A 19,532-nucleotide genomic window follows, 5' to 3' on the forward strand; every position below is an offset into this window, starting at 1 on the left:
GGGAATCGGTACCCCCTTGGGGGGAATCGGTACCCCCTTGGGGGAATTGGTTCCCTCTGAGCATTCTATTTTTCTCAGAGCCAAACCATTCAGGGGGAATCGGTACCCCCTTGGGGGGAATCGGTTCCCTCTGGACATTCTGAAATTTTTGGCTTTGAAACGGTTCGAAATACTTTGTAAAATTGTTTTGAAATAATTTTAAGATTAAAACTTAATTTTACACTTGAGTAATGATTAAAAATGACTTTTGAAAGTTTTGGAGTAATATTTTGATATTTGAATAATTATATCGAATATACTTAGAAAATCTTTTTGGAAAATCTTAAAATTCATTTATCTTAATTTGTTATATCGAAATATCAAAATATTTTCAACAATCTCCCTCTTTTTGATATAACAAAACATTTTAGTAATTTTAAGATTTTGAAATCAAGTTTTGAAATTACTCCCCCTTACTCTAACACTTCTCCCCTTTAAAACACTTTAACATTTCTCCCCCTTTTTGTTAAATCAAAAAGACTTTTAAAAGATTTTAAACAAGGTTTTGAAATCATTTAATCAATTGATTATAAATATATATATAGCTTAAGATGCTAAGATCACAATCAAGAGAAACGTTAGCCATTAGTTTCATAATCAATATTCATAAACAATGTGACATGGCAAAATTGGGCATATATCTAGATGTAAATGATGCAATAATGAATAAATTTAACCAAACCAAATATATAGAAATATAAGTTCAAACATCCATAAATTCAAACAAATTCAAAGTCAAACAATCCACAAATTCAAACATTCCAAAATATCCAAAATGTTAAAACAAAAAGTTTGAAGTTTTGATCCATTAAAGATAAGCAATAACAGGGCCTAATCGTCCATCGGTGCATCAGGAGGAGATAAATGTGACCAAATATTGGTCACATCACGTGAAAGTGCATCGACCCTTTCGTCCAACGAATCAAAACGACGATTCATCGTTTCGGTTGTAGCAGTCAGATTTGAATCGATAGATGCAAGCCTCAAATCAATGTTCTCCATAAAAGATCAAAAGTATGGAGACATTTGATACTCTGGACTAGGTTGTTCCTCTGGAGGTGCTTGTTCATCGCGCTGCTATGGCTCATTATCGGAGTCGTTTTCTTTCGGAGGTTGCTCACCTGTATGAACCCAAAGACCAGTTTCTTCATTGATCTTCCATCCCGATTTAGTTAAAGAAAATAGATTGATTTGGTTTTTGAGGGGAAAGGAAGCATCAAGACCAACTCTAAGCCCAGCCTTCTTAAACACATTACTAAGAATACAACCGTAAACTAAAGAAGAACATAATTTCTTATTGGGAACAAGATTTACGGTTTCAACAAGTTCAACAAAATAATCTGTGGAAGGTTAATTTTGAGATTATTTTGTACACAATGAAGCCAAAATAGATCTAAGGCTCGAAGAGTAGAGTAACGGCCTCCGGATGGTCGAAACCACCAAGAGATCATTAGGTGAAAAAAATGGTCATGAAGGTCTAGAACACTTGCACTATCCCTTCGCTTATACTGAGATCCTACCGTAAGTTTTTCATTATCTAACCCTTCATTATCTAATCCTAATGCTTTGGCAATGGATTCTGAGTCAAGATGAAAGAATCGTCTTAGAAGATAGGATCGGATTCCTATGGTTAAGGTTTTCTCTCGGTTTTTAATGCAAACGACATTATAGTAGAAGATACGAACAAGTTGATGGTAGACAATTGGTTCAAGCTTGAAGAGTTTGTCAAATTTTCACCCATGAAGAGTAGGAAGATGACGAAAATTGATGTCTAACATGGCTTGAAGAGATGGGATACGTTCTTCCCGGATTTTGTAGGACTCAAAGTATTGACAAAACCTAAAGTAGAGATTTTGTTTACGACCGGGTTCATTGAAACAAGAATTGCGAATGGTCATGTTTGGATCATCGGAATTAGGAATAGGAATTTGTGGGATAGGTGGAGGATTTGGAGTTGAGTTTGGAGGTTGGCTAGAACGACTAGAGGAAGCCCTAGAACGTTTATGAGACATGATTTAAGATAATCGGAATAGAAAGATAACCTGCAATTTTAAAAACATATGTATGCAAAATAATCAATCTCAAAACTCAATTGAGTCCTCAATATTTCAAGGTTCTTTATACCACTCCTAATGGGCAAAGTTTTTGAAAACTATTGAAAAATAAGGTTTTGAGAATCAATATATATAGTTTTCATAATAACAACATAATTAAAAACAAAACAATTTGAAAATATAATTTTTTTTTAAATTTTGAAAATTTTCAAAATCTTTGAAAATTCTTGTATTTTTGATGAAATTAGTTATATAATCGAGTTTCTAATCACTAAACAATCAATGCCCGATCTAAAGTTCAACCTAGAACTAATTAAAACTAGTTCTAAAATAAAAAAATTGATGAAATAGAAGTTTTAGAAAAATATCTTGAAGAATTTCGGATTTGAGTGAGATTAGATGAAGTTTGCACGCTTTTTTATGATTCCAACAGGTTTAGGAGATGATATTTGAAGAGAATTCCGATTAAAAATGTTGTTTTGATGAAATATAGAGATAGTGAGAGAGTAGAGAGGAGAAACGATGTGAAGAGAAGAAGAGAGGGTTTTAGTTTTTGGGGTGTTCTACCCGTGTTAAAACCAGAACCTCAGGGGGGTATCGATTCCCCTACAGGGGGAATCGGTTCCCCTTCAAGGGGGTATCGATTCCCTCTGCACTAAAATGCTAAAATCTGATTTTTAAACACTCAAAATGCTAAATTAATTTTCTCTAGTGGTATTGGCAACTCATATATTGAAAATTAATCATGTTCAATCAATCAAATTTATCATTAAAAAGTATTTGAACATAAAGTTAATTTTCACCAAAAATCATAAACTCCCCCTAACTAAAAGTAATGAATGCAATCAAAAAATTACTATTATATGCAGTTTTCATTTATTCTTAAAAGTGCTAAAATTATTTTAAGCACTAAGTGAAGATAGGTTAGTTAAACCTAATTCTCTCCTAAGTGTCCAAAAAACGTTCCTTGTCTAAAGGCTTTGTAAAGATATCTGCTAATTGATGCAAAGTATCAACAAATTCTAGAACTACATCTTCCTTAGTGATATGGTCTCTAATGAAATGATGTCTTATTTCAATGTGCTTAGTTCTAGAGTGTTGGATGGGATTTTTAGTGAGACAAATAGCACTAGTATTGTCACACTTGATAGGAATGGTACCTACTTCAATTCCATAATCAAAAAGTTGTTGTTTCATCCATAAAACTTGTGCACAACAACTACCAGCTGAAATGTATTCGGCTTTAGTGGTAGATAATGCAACACAATTTTGTTTCTTTGAAAACCAAGAAATCAACATATTTCCAAAGTACCGAAGGTGCTTTTCCTATCTAATTCGTATCCTCCATAATCCGCATCAGAAAAGGCATGCAAGCTAAAGCTAGAATCTCTAGGATACCAAAGTCCTAAACTAGGAGTGTCCTTAAGGTATCTAAAGATTCTCTTAACAGCTAGTAAATGTGATTCCTTAGGGCATGATTAAAATCTAGAACACAAGCAAACACTAAACATAATGTCCGGTCTACTTGTAGTTAGATAGAGCAAAGAACCAATCATTGACCTATATAATTTAACATCCACAAATTTACCTCATTCATCCAAGTCAAGCTTTGTAGAAGAGCTCATTGGAGTGTCATGAGGTTTCCCATTTTCCAGTCCAAACTTTTTGAGTATATCTTTGACGCATTTAGCTTGATTGATGAAGATGTCATCTTTTCTTTGCTTGATTTGGAGTCCCAAGAAAAATGAGAGCTCCCCCATCATGCTCATCTCGAATTCGCTTTGCATTAGCTTAGAAAATTCTTGGCAAAGAACATCATTAGTAGAACAAAATATTATATCATCAACATAAATTTGAACTACTAATAAATATTTACCTTTATGCTTTAAAAACAATATAGTGTCAACCTTCCCTTTTGAAAAACCTTTTTCAATTAAAAAGTTTGCCAATCTTTCATACCAAGCTCTAGGATCTTGTTTTAAACCATAAAGTACTTTTGTCAATTTAAGAACATGATCCGAAAATTTTGAATCTTCAAAACCTAGAGGTTATTCCACATACACTTCTTCTTTAATAAAACCATTTAAAAATGCACTTTTAACATCCATTTGATATAATTTAAATTCATGAAAACATGCAAATGCTAATAACATTCTAATTGCTTCCATCCTAGCTACGGGAGCGTATGTTTCATCATAGTCTATGCCATTTTCTTGAGTATACCCTTGAGTAATAAGTCTAGCCTTGTTTCTCACTATATTACCACTCTCATCAAGCTTATTCCTAAATACCCATCTAGTACTTACAGTAGATTTATTACTAGGCCTTTCAACTAATGTCCAAACTTTACTTCTCTCAAATTGATTTAACTCTTCTTGCATAGCCATGATCCAATGTTCATCATTTAATGCTTATTTAATATTCTTAGGCTCTATGCATAAGATAAATGCCACATAATTACAAATATTTCTAAGAGAGGATCGAGTTGTTACCCCTTTGGATGGATCACCTATAATCTCACCATCCTTGACATAGTTGTATTCCCTTGGGTAAGAGACTTCCCTTTCTTCAATGGTTGGATTCTAGAGAAGATCATGAGTTTCCTCATTTTTAGTTTTTTCCTTTGATGATGGTTCTCCAATGTCATGTCTAACGTCATTTGTATTTATAACACTTACATCATCATTCACACAAGAATCCTTCCTTAGAAGGAGGTTATCGTCAAAAACAACATGTATAGACTCTTCTACAACTAAAGTTCTTTTATTAAATACTCGATAAGCTTTAAAATTTAAGGAATAACCTAGAAAAATTCCTTAATCACTTTTAGCATCAAATTTGCCAAGATTGTCTTTACCGTTGTTTAAAACAAAACATTTACATCCAAAAGGATGAAAATAACTAATGTTAGGCTTTTTATTTTTAAAAAGTTCATATGGAGTTTTCTTCAAAATAGGCATAATCATTACTCGATTAATAACATAACAAGCAGTATTTGTGGCTTCCGCCCAAAAATATTTTGGCAAATTGTTTTCACAAAGCATGGTTCTAGCCATTTCTTCTAAAGTTCGATTTTTCCTTTCAACAACTCCATTTTGTTGAGGGGTTCTTGGTGGTGAAAAATTATGACTAATACCATTATAATTACAAAATTCAGTAAATCCAAGATTTTCAAATTCAGTTCCATGATCACTCCCAACACTAGTTATAGAGTAACCTTTTTCATTTTGGATTACTTTTGAAAACGTGATGAATTTTTCTAATGCTTCATCTTTAGTACTTAAGAATAGAACACAAGTATATCTAGAATAGTCATCTACCAAGACAAATGCATATTATTTTCCACCCAAGCTAGTAGTTCTAGATGGCCCAAAAAGATCTAAATGGATCAATTGCAATACTCTACTAGTTGATACATCATTAATGGATTTAAAAGAAACTCGCTTTTGTTTTCCTTTAGCACAAGCATCACATATTTTATCATTATCAAATTTCAGTTTAGGCAGCCCTCTTACTAAGTCTCCTTGAATTAACCGTTGCAAAACACTCATACTAGCATGTCCTAGTCTCCTATTCCATAACCAACAATCATGCTCATCCTTAGCAACTAGGCATAAATTAGTCATATCAATAGAGTCTAAATGCACCATGTATATGTTTCCTATTCTATGACCAACAAGCATAATTCGATTAGATGCAATGCCAATAACTTTACAACCATTGGTTTCAAACATGACATTGAATCCTTTATCACATAATTGACTAATACTCAAAAGATTATGCTTTAATCCATTCACATATAAAACATTCTTAATTTGTATGGAAGAGGTATTACCTATAGTGCCTCTACCTTCAATGTGACCTTTTGAGTTATCACCAAAAGTCACTTCTCCTCTATTTTTGGCTTTAAGCTCAATAAACCGGCTTTTTTCCCCAGTCATGGGTTTCCAAAATCCTAGTCCCCTTAGGTATCCATTTGTGTAGGATATCTTTATCTTTAGTAGTAATGAGTCCTTTAGGAACCCATATACTTCTAACGATTTTTTCATTAGAGGTTATTCGGGGACCTCTATGATTGTAGTTTTTAAAACTTTTTTCTAACAAAGTTGGATTTTGAATTTTCTACTTTTTCAAAACGTTTTGTTCCAACTTTATCAAAATAAGCTTTAAGATCATCAATTTTCTTTTGATGATTATCATTGACATTTGAAACTAAATTTTGCAAATCCGAATTTTTCTTTTCAAACTCTTCTAGTTTGATTTGCAAATATTTGATTTTACTTTCAAGATCGTTGTTGGTTTTGGATATGAGTTTATTTTCATTTTTCAATTTTGAAACATCATTTTTATATTTTAAAAACAATTTCTCATAATTCGAAGCCAACCCATTATATTCCTCTAATAGCTCATCATAAGATAAATCATCAAATTCAGATGAGTTAGAGGTTACCTTAGAATCTTCCCCGAATGCCATTAAGCACAAGTTTGCTACTTCTTGTTCCTTTTCATCGGAACCTTCTTCATCGCTCCATGTAGCCACATGATCCTTGTGCTTATTCTTTGATTGACCCTTTCTCTTCAATTGTGGGTAATCATATTTGACATGCCCCGACTTTTTATATTCATAGCAAATGATCGGGTCCTTCTCTTTTGGTTCATTTTTGAGGCCTTCATTTCGTTTGAATTTTCTTCCTCGGTAAGGTCTCATCATTTTTCTAAACCGTTTGGCAAAAAATACCATTTCCTCGTCATCGTCATCTTCATCCGAATCACTCTCTTCTTTTGTGGATTTGAGATCAACTCCAATGTTTTTCTTCTTCTCCTTCTCATTTGGTGTCTCTTCAATCTTATCGAGTTTTACCTCATCTTCAAGCATCATTTCATGAGTGAGGAGGGAACCGATTAGCTCTTCAAGAGTTAAGGACTTTAGGTTCTTAGCCTCGATGATTGCAGTCTTCTTGGATTGCCATAATTTTGGAAGTGAGTAAACTAACTTCCTCACAAGCTTTTCGTTTGGAATAATCTCTCCATATGATTTGAGACCATTGACAATCGTTGAGAATCTATCCATCATAGCTTTGATATCTTCATTTGGTTTCATCCTTAAATTTTCATAGCTATGTGTTAGAAGACTAATTTTAGATTCTTTTACCTCGTAGGTGCCTTCATGAGTGACTTGTAGTTTATCCCATATTTCTTTGGCGGTTGTACAAGATGAAACTCTTTCATATTCATCTGGTCTAAGAGCACAAAATATGATATGGATGGCTTTGGAGTTGAGCTGGAACATTCTTGTCTCTCCTTCACTCCACAATCTTGGATGAGTGAGAGGCTTGATATATCCGTCTTCTACAACATTCCATGCTCCCATGTTACTGGTTTGAATGAAATTCATCATCCTATTCTTCCAATAGGCATAGTTAGCTCCATTGAAGAAATGAGGCTTGTTGACGGGCATCGAATCGAGACCGGAGTCGACGTTTGAAGTAGAGGCCATTGATGACTTTAATTATCGATGTAACTCTTCCCGGATCTACTCAAGAGGCGGTTAAACCTTCAAATGAGTCAAGCTCTGATGCCAATTATTGAGTTAATCGATCTATTAATATGGACAAGAGGGGGTGAATTGGCAAATAAAAATTCCGGTGGAAGCTTGTGCAGAAAATTGAAAGTAATTGCGCAGCATTTTAGAGTGGTTCGACTTTCTCAACCAAAGTCTACGTCCACTACCTTAGCTATCCACACTTAGGATTTTCCACAAATTCACTAATTTGTCTTTCTTTTAAGGACAAAGAGTAACCTTACAAATCCCTCAAGAATTATACCCCAAATTCTTGAGAATACTCTCTCCCAAAGAGAACAATACAAATTTTGCAAACTTACAAGAAAATCCTCACAAGGCAAGATGTTTGTACAATTCTAGAAAAAAGAAAGAACACTCAAGAATAATACAATTGAGCACAATAAGTGTTCTTGAAAGCAAAAATGAATATTGAATGAAATAGGCTTGAAAATGCTCAAACTTGAGGTTTGATGCTTTCTCTTTGATTCTCTCTTTATTCTTGTTGATACTTGTTTCTTGTTTTTTATCAATGACTTCTAATCTTGTTTAAATACACCTTCAAATGATTCTGAATGTTGGGGATGATTAGTGGAGTCAATAGAGCCGTTTTAGTGTGAAATCATTTAATAAAATAACTTGGAGCGTGGGGGGAATCGGTACCCCTCATGGGGAATCGGTTCCCCTCATGGGGAATCGGTTCCCCTCATAGGGAATCGGTTCCCTAAGTGTAAAATTCAAATATTTCGACTGTTAAACAGGGGGGAATCGGTACCTCCTTGGGGGAAATCGGTTCCCTCTGGACATTCTGGAATTTTTGGCTTTGAAACGGTTCGAAATACTTTGTAAAATTATTTTGAAATAATTTTAAGATTAAAACTTAATTTTACACTTGAGTAAGGATTAAAAATGACTTTTGAAAGATTTGGAGTAATATTTTGATATTCGAATAATTATATTGAATATACTTAGAAAATCTTTTTGGAAAATCTTAAAATTCATTTATCTTAATTTGTTATATAGAAATATCAAAATGTTTTCAATAAAATCCTTGTGGGTTGTTGTAAGGTTACACCTTGTCCTCAAAGGTAAGCAAATCTAGTGTATTTGAGAAATCCTTAGTGTGGATGCTAAGGTATTGGATGTAAACTTTGAGAAAGTCAAACCACTCTAAATCAATGCGTAAATTTTTTTTTTCCGATTGATTTCGCCAAAATTCTTAAAAGGTCAAATCGCCCCATCTTGGCAACATTCAGTTGATTAATAAAGATAAAAATTGGTATCAGATCGGGTTATAATTGACTATTTAACAACCTTGTGAAGATCCTAAAACTAGTTTATCGATTTCCTATTCAGCTGAAAAGATGGCTTCCACTTCCGACTCATTCTACATAGAGGACTCCCAACCGATCAATACGGCCTCATACCTCATTGGAGATAACTATGGTCATTGGAAGAATTTAATGAATCTATTCATCCAATCTATTGGTCTTGAAGCATGAGAGATGATCATGAATGATTATTCTTTTCAAACGAAGAAGATGAAGGAGTGGAGTGACCAGAACGAAAGAAATTTCAACAAAATGTCATGGTCATTCACATTTTATTTTGTGCATTTGGTCCCGATGTATATGAAGAAATTTTTTCATGTTCAAATGCCAATGACCTATGGGATAAGCTTGAAGAGCTTCATGGTGAAGAAAGAAGAAATATCAAGTTCAAACCTCCTCTCAAATCCAAAACTAGTGTACTTAATGGCTCTTGAAGAGCCCAAGGTATCTTATAAATTTTGTGATTTAAATTATTATTTTTTAAAGAGTTACAAGAAACCTATGATGAATTATATTTGGAATTTGAGATCATGAATTCCAAATATAAGAAATTAATTTCAAAATTTATAGTTGCAAATGATTTTCTTTTGAAAGCAAAAATAGATTTTGAAAAAAAATGAAATTTTGAAAAATGATTTTGATGTTTCAAAATTCAAAATCAATGATTTAGAAAAAGAAAATCTTGATTTAAAAGTTAAGCTTGAATGCTTAATAAAAGAAAAAGAAATCATCTCTAACAATTCATCAAAGTCAATAATGAAAAAATGTTCACATTGCTATTATCATGGTCATAATTCTAATACTTGTCTTATAAAGAAAAGAAAATTTTATAAAATAAGATAAGTATGGGTTTGTAAGGGAGCTAGAGGCATTGAAACTAACAATCAAGGACACAAAGCAATTTGGGTACCAAAAACCAAGTAAATGTCTCATTTAGGTGTGTTGGAGCAATAGTGAGCAATGCCAATGTATTTGGAAGCTCTAAAACACACTAATGAATGACACTTTAAGAAAGAGAGACCTAAGAAATAAACTTAAATTCAAGTGGTAACAAATTTTTTAATTTCATGCAATTTTGTGCTTTGTATGATTTAAAATGTGTATATGCATGATTGAGTGTCCCCCACATAGTGCTTAAATACAATTAGTTAGAGGGAGCTTTTATTACATGAGTTGCAATCTTATGGTCTTATATGTTTGTGATGATAATTTTAGCCTTAAGTTTGTGCTATTTGATCGTTGATGTGAAATCATATTCTCCATACTTTGTATTGATCATATATGTTGATTTTGAGAATGTGATGTTTAAATGTAGCAAAAATTGAAAATATGCATGTTTAGTATCTTTAGAGCCATTATATGTTTATGTGACTTGATTTGTGCAAATTATGGACTAAATTCACCTATAATAAAAATTTGCATAATTTGATGTTTCAAGTTGACATTCATGCACATTTAGTATCCTCCAAGTCATTAAAATTAATTTTCTATCAATAATATGACTTAGGTTGCATGAAATTCGAGTCTTGTATCATCAATTTTGGTCATTGGAATAAAAATGCAATTTTCTAAAAAAAGGATCGGCCCCTTTGCAAAAAAGGATCGATCCCTTTAGGCCAAAATCATCTAGGGATCTTTAAAGGCTATTTCACGCACATCTCTTTTTTCCAAGCACCATATTTTGAACCTAAACTCCCAAAAATTCAATTTTAATAAAAAAATCCTTCAATCCGAATAAATTTCAAGTGGGTTTTATGCAAAAATCAACCTTCTTCCATCCCTTCAACGTTTCATAACATATTCTTGAAGGATTCAACACATTTAGGTAAGATTTTTCAAAAAATCAACTTTTCAATTTTTATAATTTGGATAAAATTGGGTTGAATTAGATGGTTAGAGAACAAGTTTTTATTGCAAATATTTGTGTTTTCTTTCATGGAGTATTACCAATTGATCAAATCTTTCAAAATCCAATTTTTTTATTCTACACCCACAAGGTGTTCGATAAAAGTCCCAACCAAAAACCACTACCAAGACCATTTAACCATACACTATTTTTCACCTAAAAATTTGTTTTTAATTTTTCCAAAATCACTTTTAATATCTTTCAAACATCTCTATTGGCTCAAACTCAATTTTCATAATTTTTTTAAATGACTAAGAGAAAGATCGTGGCTTCAAAGGGCGAATCCTTGATTCAAATTGATTCTTGGATTGACCAATGTTTTCGGAACACCAAATCTCATGAGCGCATTGACTCGTTCTTTGCATACCGACCGATCAACGAAACCTGAAAAATTGACTTTAAATTTTTAGAAAAATTGGATTTTTCTTACGAGCAAAATATGAAAGATATGAAGCTTTTTTACTTTTCTTAACTTTCATGGCTTGATTTTCCCTACATTGGTTTGAGCTTTTTACTCAAATGCTCATGTGTCATCCACTACTTGTGATGACACCATTTATTGGACTATTGTCTCACATCTTATAGGTCAGACTATTACTATCAATTTCGTCTTTTGACCTTCCTCTTACTAATGATGATAACGAAAAATGACCTTTTCCTCCAGAGATATGCCTTATAAAAAATAAAGCCACAATTTTCTCCCTTCACGATCGTTTTCTCTATCTCATTGTCTCCAATTGTATTCGTGCTCGAGGCACAAAGTTCTCCACCGTTCGTGAGAGCGACTATTGGTGGATATTTTGTATCCAACATAGTCGTAAGTTTCATATCGCTAGCATGATCTTCAATGATATAGTGACTGTCATCAAATCGATGGCTCGATCGAATCTTGTCTATGGGATGTACCTTATCCACTTGTTCAAGCTTCTTGACATCGACACTTCTTATGAGCCCGACATTTTCCTTCCGATGAGAGGACCATTGGTAGTGGCACCATGGCGAATATCAACTACTCGGAGGAGCCTGAGGGATACAGGCATTGGGTCCGTAGTCGTCACAGCGAACATATGGATGATGAGCACGATGGAGATAAACGCATAGATAAGGCTCATGACAATGTTGTTGGCAAGGAACCCGATAGAGCGGCTCACGTAGACCCGACACCTGCCATAGATTTCTTTCAAGGATTTGAGGAGAGGATGCTTCAGTCTTTTGATTCTCTTCGAGCCCATGTCGACTCTCGTTTTAATACGATTTAGCATCGTCAGGATGCTCTTGAGGCTCGTATGATCGAGGAGGTTCGAGGAGGTTCGAGCAATTCAACGTTAGCTTGACAGATTTTCCTTCCTTCCATCATCATCTTAGTTTATGCATGCATATCATATCATTTCATTATTGGATTTTTTTAGACTTTTCTACTTTTATGTTATTTGGATCTTTGATGTTTATTTGGTATTTGGTACTTAAATGTTTTATTTGGCCATTTGAATTTTTATGACTTTGGTACTTTATGTCTTGTATGGATTTATCTATTTATGTTAAAGTACTTTGATGCTTCATATATAATTCTCCATGTGTTAAATTGTTTCTAGCTTTTTTTTTACTTTATCTCCTTGTTATATTGTTTCTAATATTGTGAATTATTTTTGATATAACAAAAAGGGGGAGAAATATGTGTAAAATGAATTTTTTAACTTAAAATTGGACCTTATTGGAGCTTAAAGTTTTTTTTTTAATTCATAAATCCTTTTATTATTTTTCTAAGGGGAGCATTTTTCAAAAACATTTTTTCAAAGAGTTTTGTTATATAAAAAAGGGAGAGATTGTTGAATTAAAATTTGATATAACAATAATTTGTAAAACTGATTTTGGACTTAATTGAATTGATCAAAACTTTATAAAAAATAATTCAAAGTCCAAATTTACTTGAAAAATATGTTTTAAATGTTTTTTAACTTAGTCGAACCTTTTCAAAAACATACTCGATCATTTTTGCGCTTTAAAGTTAAGTTTCCAAGCTTTTCTGGCTCAAAGTACCGATCTCTTACAAAAAGAATTGATCACTTTGACCAATGGAAAGATCCCCTTGAAAAAGGATCGATCCATTGGATTCCAGTAGGTTTGGGATCGATCGTTTACAAAAAGGATCGATCCCTCGAGTAAAAGGATTGATCCCTTCACCAAAAGGATCAATCCATGGATGAAAATGATTGATCCCTTGTGCATTAAATATTATTTTTGGTTGTAGGTAACGGCTATAATGATCCCCAACGGCTCCAAATGGCTAGAATTAATGGAGAATGTATAAATTGAAGGTCAAAGCTTCCCAAGGTCAATAAGAAACATAATGAACCAATCTACCAACATCAAAGTTTTGTTTTGTGCTTAATTTTTCAAATTCCTTGTTATAAACCCACTTGTATCATTGTTTATTTTGCTCAAGTCTGATTTGGGTGAGAGCTTAATTAGTGCAAACACATTTTCCTTGTAAGGTTTTCTCTTTGTTTGTTTTATTTGTAATTCCCCTCGTGGAAATAGTGTAAACAAGGTTTTGGGTATAAACATTGTGGGTTGTTGTAAAGTTACACCTTGTCCTCAAAGGTAAGCCAATCTAGTAGATTTGAGAAATCTTTAGTGTGGATGCTAAGGTAGTGGATGTAGACTTTGAGAAAGTTGAACCACTCTAAATTGGTGTACAAAAATTTTATTTTTCGATTGCTTCCACCAAAATTCTTAAAAGGCCAATTCACCCCCTCTTGGCATCATTCGGTTGATCGATAAAGCTAACATAATATTTTTTCCATTACACTTTTAGGTATTCAACATTAAAAAACTCGTTAAGTGACACATATCACATTTATATTTTTAATTTTTTAAATAAAATAATATTTAAAAATATTAAAAACTCTGAACGTGACACATGTCACTTAACTGTTTTTTACGGTAGACACTTAAAAGTGTAATGGAGAAAACATTAGACATCTAATTTTTAATAAAAAATTCTTTAACCACCAAAAGTCAATATTGAGTATAGTGTAGGCACTTATTTTTATATGAAGCTTAAATTAAAATATTAATTTAATCATTTTAATTTATAAATTAATACTTTATATAAAATTATTGTTAATTTTTTAATAGTATGAGCTGATTACTATGTTGTATCCGTTCATAATTTTTTAACTATTAACAATATGTACTTATACTATAGACGTATTTATTCAAACCCAATAGCTCAAGAGAGGATAATATTTCCTTTAATCATTGAGACAACTTGATTGATTCACTATAAGTGAATTTAGAATAGAATAGTTTATTCTTTAGAATACCATGTGTCTTACATTATTATTATATCTTAATTAAAGATGGTCATAAGTGAGGTTGGGTCGATTTTTTTACTCACTCCATTATGGCTCAAAATCACTCATATTTAACTAGAGTCAAAGTTTAAGAGTCTCATTTAATGTGAAACTTGATTCGATCTTTCAAGTTAAAATTTATATTCAGTCTAACATATATATATATATATATATATATATATTCATTTTATTAGATAAAATAAAATCTAATTAGAAAAAATAATATAAAGAAAAATATTATTATAATTATTCTTAAATAAATAAGAAGTAATTATGATGTAATTTCATATCAAGTTCCTTTTACCTTAGACTTAACCTCACCTTTAGAAAGGAACCCAAACTTAAATTTTTAAAATGAAAAAATAATCTTACTTACTAAGATTAAAACTCGTAAAGTAGAGATAAAATGCTATCCTTGATCTTAATCTCTTTTGTGCATTTTGTTTTAATTTAACTATTGGTATTGTAGACACCCGTTTTTGACCGGGTTTTATATTTTTATTTTTATTATTATAATTTATTTATTATTATTAATAATATTTTTTATTTTTTTTGCAGGTCCATATTCAACCCCAACTATCCCAACAAAACCACATCACCTGGTGGTTAACTTCCCACGTTCCAAAGGCTCTCTTCCACGTACAACAAATGCCGAAAAAGCAGTGCGCATTTCCCATATTTTTTTCATTTAAAATGGGGATTTGGCTACTGCACATAGGGGGAGGCAGAAACAGAGCAGGGGGGACCTGCGCAAAGAAAAGGGGGGAAGATTACACCTACGAAATACCCACACGATTACACAAGGGTGGACACATAAAAATATAAAAGGAATCTCTCTCTCTCTGATTCCACATTCTCCTCACTCTTCTTGCCTTCTCTCTCTGACCCACCATGGATTCGAAAGCATCCACCGCTGCTCAACTTGTTAGCCTCCTCTGGGAAAATCTACATCTATGGCGGCAACGCCCTTAACCAACCCATACACCCCTCTCCTTCAGAAGACTCATCAAAGTCGTGCCTTTCTCAAACCCTTCGCACCCATACGATGCATCTCCAAATCTGGCAGCTGCTTATCTTTTCTACTTTTAACCATCGTCTTTCGTCTTCCGCTCCCTACACCGGTGGAGACAGCAGAGCTTAAGGGAACACCATGGGTCGTATGCACAGCCGAGGGTTCTACCATAAGAATGATGAAAACCGACAGCTCTTTGCGTGGAGGTTCGCTTTGTTAGAATGAGAGATCATAATGCAAGAATTACATGCATGATATTGTTTCCGCTTGATGAAACTTTTCTAGTTCGAAGTGAGATGCAACGGGATGAAGATGTTTTGGTGACGGTGGTGTCGAAGTATTGGCAAGTGGTGGGAAAGATGGCACTATTTGTCTCTGGTCCCTTCGCTCTAGCGAAAAACGTGGTCAACAAGCTTTAAAGGCTACATTTTATGGGCATCAGAAACCTGTTTCATTGATGTCAGTTGCTGGGTACAAACCTTCTCTTTTGGTAACCATGTCAAAGGATTCCAACGTGTCAAGTGAGAGTTTGGGATACGACTACATCATCAACTATTCGTCATTCCTGTTGTGTGGGAATTATTTCCATGCTTGGTACTCCCGTGGCCATGAAATGTGACGAAGCCTTGCTTTATGTTGCTGCCGGTTCGTCTGTGGTGGTGGTTGATTTAAGGACAATGCAAAAAGTTAGAACCGTAGCAGTATATAAACCAAAATTACACTTAATGAGGGACCCATTTCTTATGGTGGAGCTGCTGAGTTCATTAGGTTCCAAAACTGGAAAGCAAATTGGTGGGAAATAGAGTAAAATACAAAGCTGGAAACCCCATGCACGTGGAGGAACCATGCAACTTACATCATTCATTTTATTATTTTTAATTATTTTTCTTCTTTTAACAACTTTTATTTATTCATTTTTTTGTTATCTATTCTATTTATTTTATTATCACTATTATATTAATATTGTTTTCCATATTTTTTATTTTACATTCTAACAATATTTTTTATTTTTTTAGGGGAATTTCTTTAACCAATCGATGGTAAGTAATTTGAATCAGGTTTTTTAAAGTTTAATTTTAATTTTTTTTCGCAATTAAAGACAACCGATAAATTAATTGGTACCGAAAGGGCGGTTCAAGGGTGTTAATCCTTCCTTGACCGTAACCGACTCCCGAACCCGATACATTTCTGGTAAACCGCAGATCATGTAAGATGGTGTCCGACCCACCTAAATTCATTTTAAAATGGTCGGTGGCGACTCCAATCCATTTAATCCAAGTCGAAGCCCAATTCCAGGGCCCAACCGAAATACGGTTTCGACAGCTTGGCGACTCCGCTGGGGACAGGTAAGTGAGCCAGGCCGAAATTAATTTTTGGTTGTCTTTTTATGCGAAAATGGTAAATTTAAATTTAAATTTATTTATTCGATTCCAATTATTTACCTTTGATTATTTTTCAAATAAATAGTTGTACTAACATGTTTTAATGATTTTAGATTTTTCAAAGTTTTCATCTCAGGCTCTATACCCGAGCTCCAAACCCTATTTAAGTGGGGGTGAAAGCGACGCCTTTGTGTGAATTTATTCACCGTGCGAGCCTAGCAAGTAGCCTTCGGGATTCATATACCTTATGTCTTCGTGTGGATTTATTCACCGTGCGGGCATAAGAGAATGTGTCCTCTCGAGTTTAACTTAGTTTACACAAGCCTGTGATAGGCTTAGGACTAAGGGTCTGGTAAGCCCAAGGGGGCACCAGCAAGGAGAACTCGAGTACCTTTTTAGAACCTAAACCGGGAGAGTATAAGGAATTAGAGCCCACCCCAATACCTCATTCCAAACCCTAGGCTGCTTTGTTTCCTGCTTTATTTTCTGTTCAAAGCATGCGAACTAGACAAATATGCGGTCAAGATTTGTTTGAAATTAGCATGCGGGATAGAAATCATGTATGTGTAGGAATATTAAACATGTTCGGGTAGATTATCATGTGGGGTAGGATTTTTTATTTTTTTTATTTTGATTTACCTCACTAACCCCTTTTATTTTTTGTTCTATTTCATTTTGTTTTCATCATTCGCATCATTTAAAACGAGGTGTTGATCCACCAAAAATGTGTTTGTTAAACATGAATAATCTGCATTAATGGACAAAGGTATTATAATACAAAGAGATAAAAAGCTCAGAAGCCCAGCCGTGGTCAAAGAATACTCGGAGGCAAAGGGTGCAGGGGCAAGACGAGGAAAATGTTACTGATCAGGAGAGTCCTTTCGAAAACTGCGAGATCAAGATGGCGAAACCTTAGCTAAGCTGGAGATCATTATTGATAAATTCTAGAGACAAGTCGATAAACTTTGGATGAAGGGCTCCGATGGCACTTTTGTTTGGAACAAGCTCGACATAGAGTGAAAGCCGGCGATGCAGTCCTTCGAAACCTTTTGGGGGCAAGCAGCTCGTTATTTGCACATTTTAGCCAAAGGAGCCGGAACGGTTTGATAGGGTATTCAACCGGTGACAGACGAAGGCAGAAGATTAGTCAACCTATCAGAAGCTATTCGGGGTCTATGCCTTCAAAATATTTTTGTCTCTTAAGACGTAACACTTTTGCCCCAATAAGGATTATTTATAATAACAGGTACATTTTTTGGATCAATGCCTTGAACATTTTATGCATCATGCATTCAGACATATTGTGCATTTTATTATTTTTCATTACATTTGCATTATTTTTCCTTTTTTTTACATTCACATATCTCATAAAAAATGAGAACATTTTGATCCTATGACATATAAGGAGCTTTACCAACAGTTGTTTGACGCACACGTGGTGTCACCATATCCAGAGAAATCCATGTAGCCCCGTACCCCAGGTAGTATGATGAGAACACTCATTGCAAAAATCATAGCGGAGTCCCAGGGCGCACTATCGAGAATTACTCCACAATCAAGAGAATCACACATAAAATACGTAACAAGAATCGGATCGACTTCAACAACTTGGGGGCATCCAAGTGAGGAAGACCATTTCATCATTTGAGTCATTTTGTTTGAATTTGTTTTTCATTTTTTTCTCAAGTTTTTGTAAGGACTTTTAAATAAATTTATGTTACTTTAAAGATGTTAAACAATGAATCACATTTGCAAACCTGCAATTCTTTGAATATCATCTGAATTAAGAAACTCTGAAATGGTTCAAAGTTACATATCTTTGACGAAGTAACATGATTTAAAACAAGGAATTATACTTTACCCAGAATATACACTCAAACACCGTACCCTGCTCTTACAATTAACCAATACAACATTTTCCTTTCATGAAGTACGGACAACATGGGGCATCATTTGCATATGACAATTACTATGTTTTTTATTTAAGATGTTCAATGACGATGATGATCTTTACAAATTAAAGAGTCGAGTAGGTGAATCTAGTTTAGGTCAATTGCTTGAAAATTGAACTCTAAAGATGAAATTTTTGACTTTCAACAAACACCTAGGCTATAATAGGTTATTCTTGACAATCTTAAGAAATTAAATCCGTAAAGCTGAGCTATTCCACTAAGGCAATTGGTTATAGAGGAAACTTGAAAGCCCTGGTCTTATGAGTAGATTGCGTTCAAACCATGACATTGCTCGGACACTTGGCAATTCAGTGTTTGCTCCACTGCTCTTGTCAGGCTGAAGACTCTGTGATGAAATGAACCCTTCAGTGAACTTGATAAAACTGATTATAAGTGGTCCCTCTAAAGCAATTGGTTAAATGCCCCGGCTTTATGGATCCAGCTTGCCAGATAACGACAAATTAAATCAAATTTATCTAAGCAAGAAATTTTCGGTAATGTTGGACTAAGGGTGTTAAGGAACACCTGTTACAGTCGACTACACACGAGCACTCAAGAATTTCATTTTTAAACCGATATTTTTTACACTGCCTTTGTTGGAGGATCCTACAAAGCTTGAACAAATGGAAGATTTCAAAGGACCGAAATAAAATGTCTAGTAATTGGTCATTCTAGTTGCGTCATTATGTCCGCACCCAAATGAAATGCCAAAGCATATTTCGATATTTAAAAAAAATGACATTTTGGGTTACCAAAACCTTAGAAAGGAGGCTAACCTAAAGTCAACTCATCCATTTGAACATTTGTCTAAGATTTGTAACTCTGAAAGCATTAAAAGAGCTCTTGATTCCTTTGATATTTTTTGAACTCACATTTACAATTTGATTTAATTGCGAACAATATTTTACAACATTTTTATCATGTCTCTCTCCTAAAACAA

At 33.7% G+C, this 19,532-nt stretch overlaps 1 long non-coding RNA gene across 1 annotated transcript in view; it reads left to right on the forward strand.

Annotated features, from left to right (window-relative positions):
- Positions 1 to 18,581, forward strand: part of LOC120206381 — a 22,230-nt gene extending 3,649 nt beyond the window's left edge. The window contains exons 2-3 of the long non-coding RNA XR_005524107.1: positions 2,636 to 2,642; positions 18,572 to 18,581. This is a non-coding gene — a long non-coding RNA (uncharacterized LOC120206381). The remainder of the gene's footprint in view (positions 1 to 2,635; positions 2,643 to 18,571) is intronic.
- The last annotated feature ends 951 nt before the right edge of the window (positions 18,582 to 19,532 follow it).

The sequence above is a fragment of the Hibiscus syriacus genome, unplaced genomic scaffold (assembly GCF_006381635.1).
Source record: "Hibiscus syriacus cultivar Baekdansim isolate YM2019G1 unplaced genomic scaffold, ASM638163v2 tig00013738_pilon, whole genome shotgun sequence".
NCBI classification, from domain to species: Eukaryota; Viridiplantae; Streptophyta; class Magnoliopsida; order Malvales; family Malvaceae; genus Hibiscus; species Hibiscus syriacus.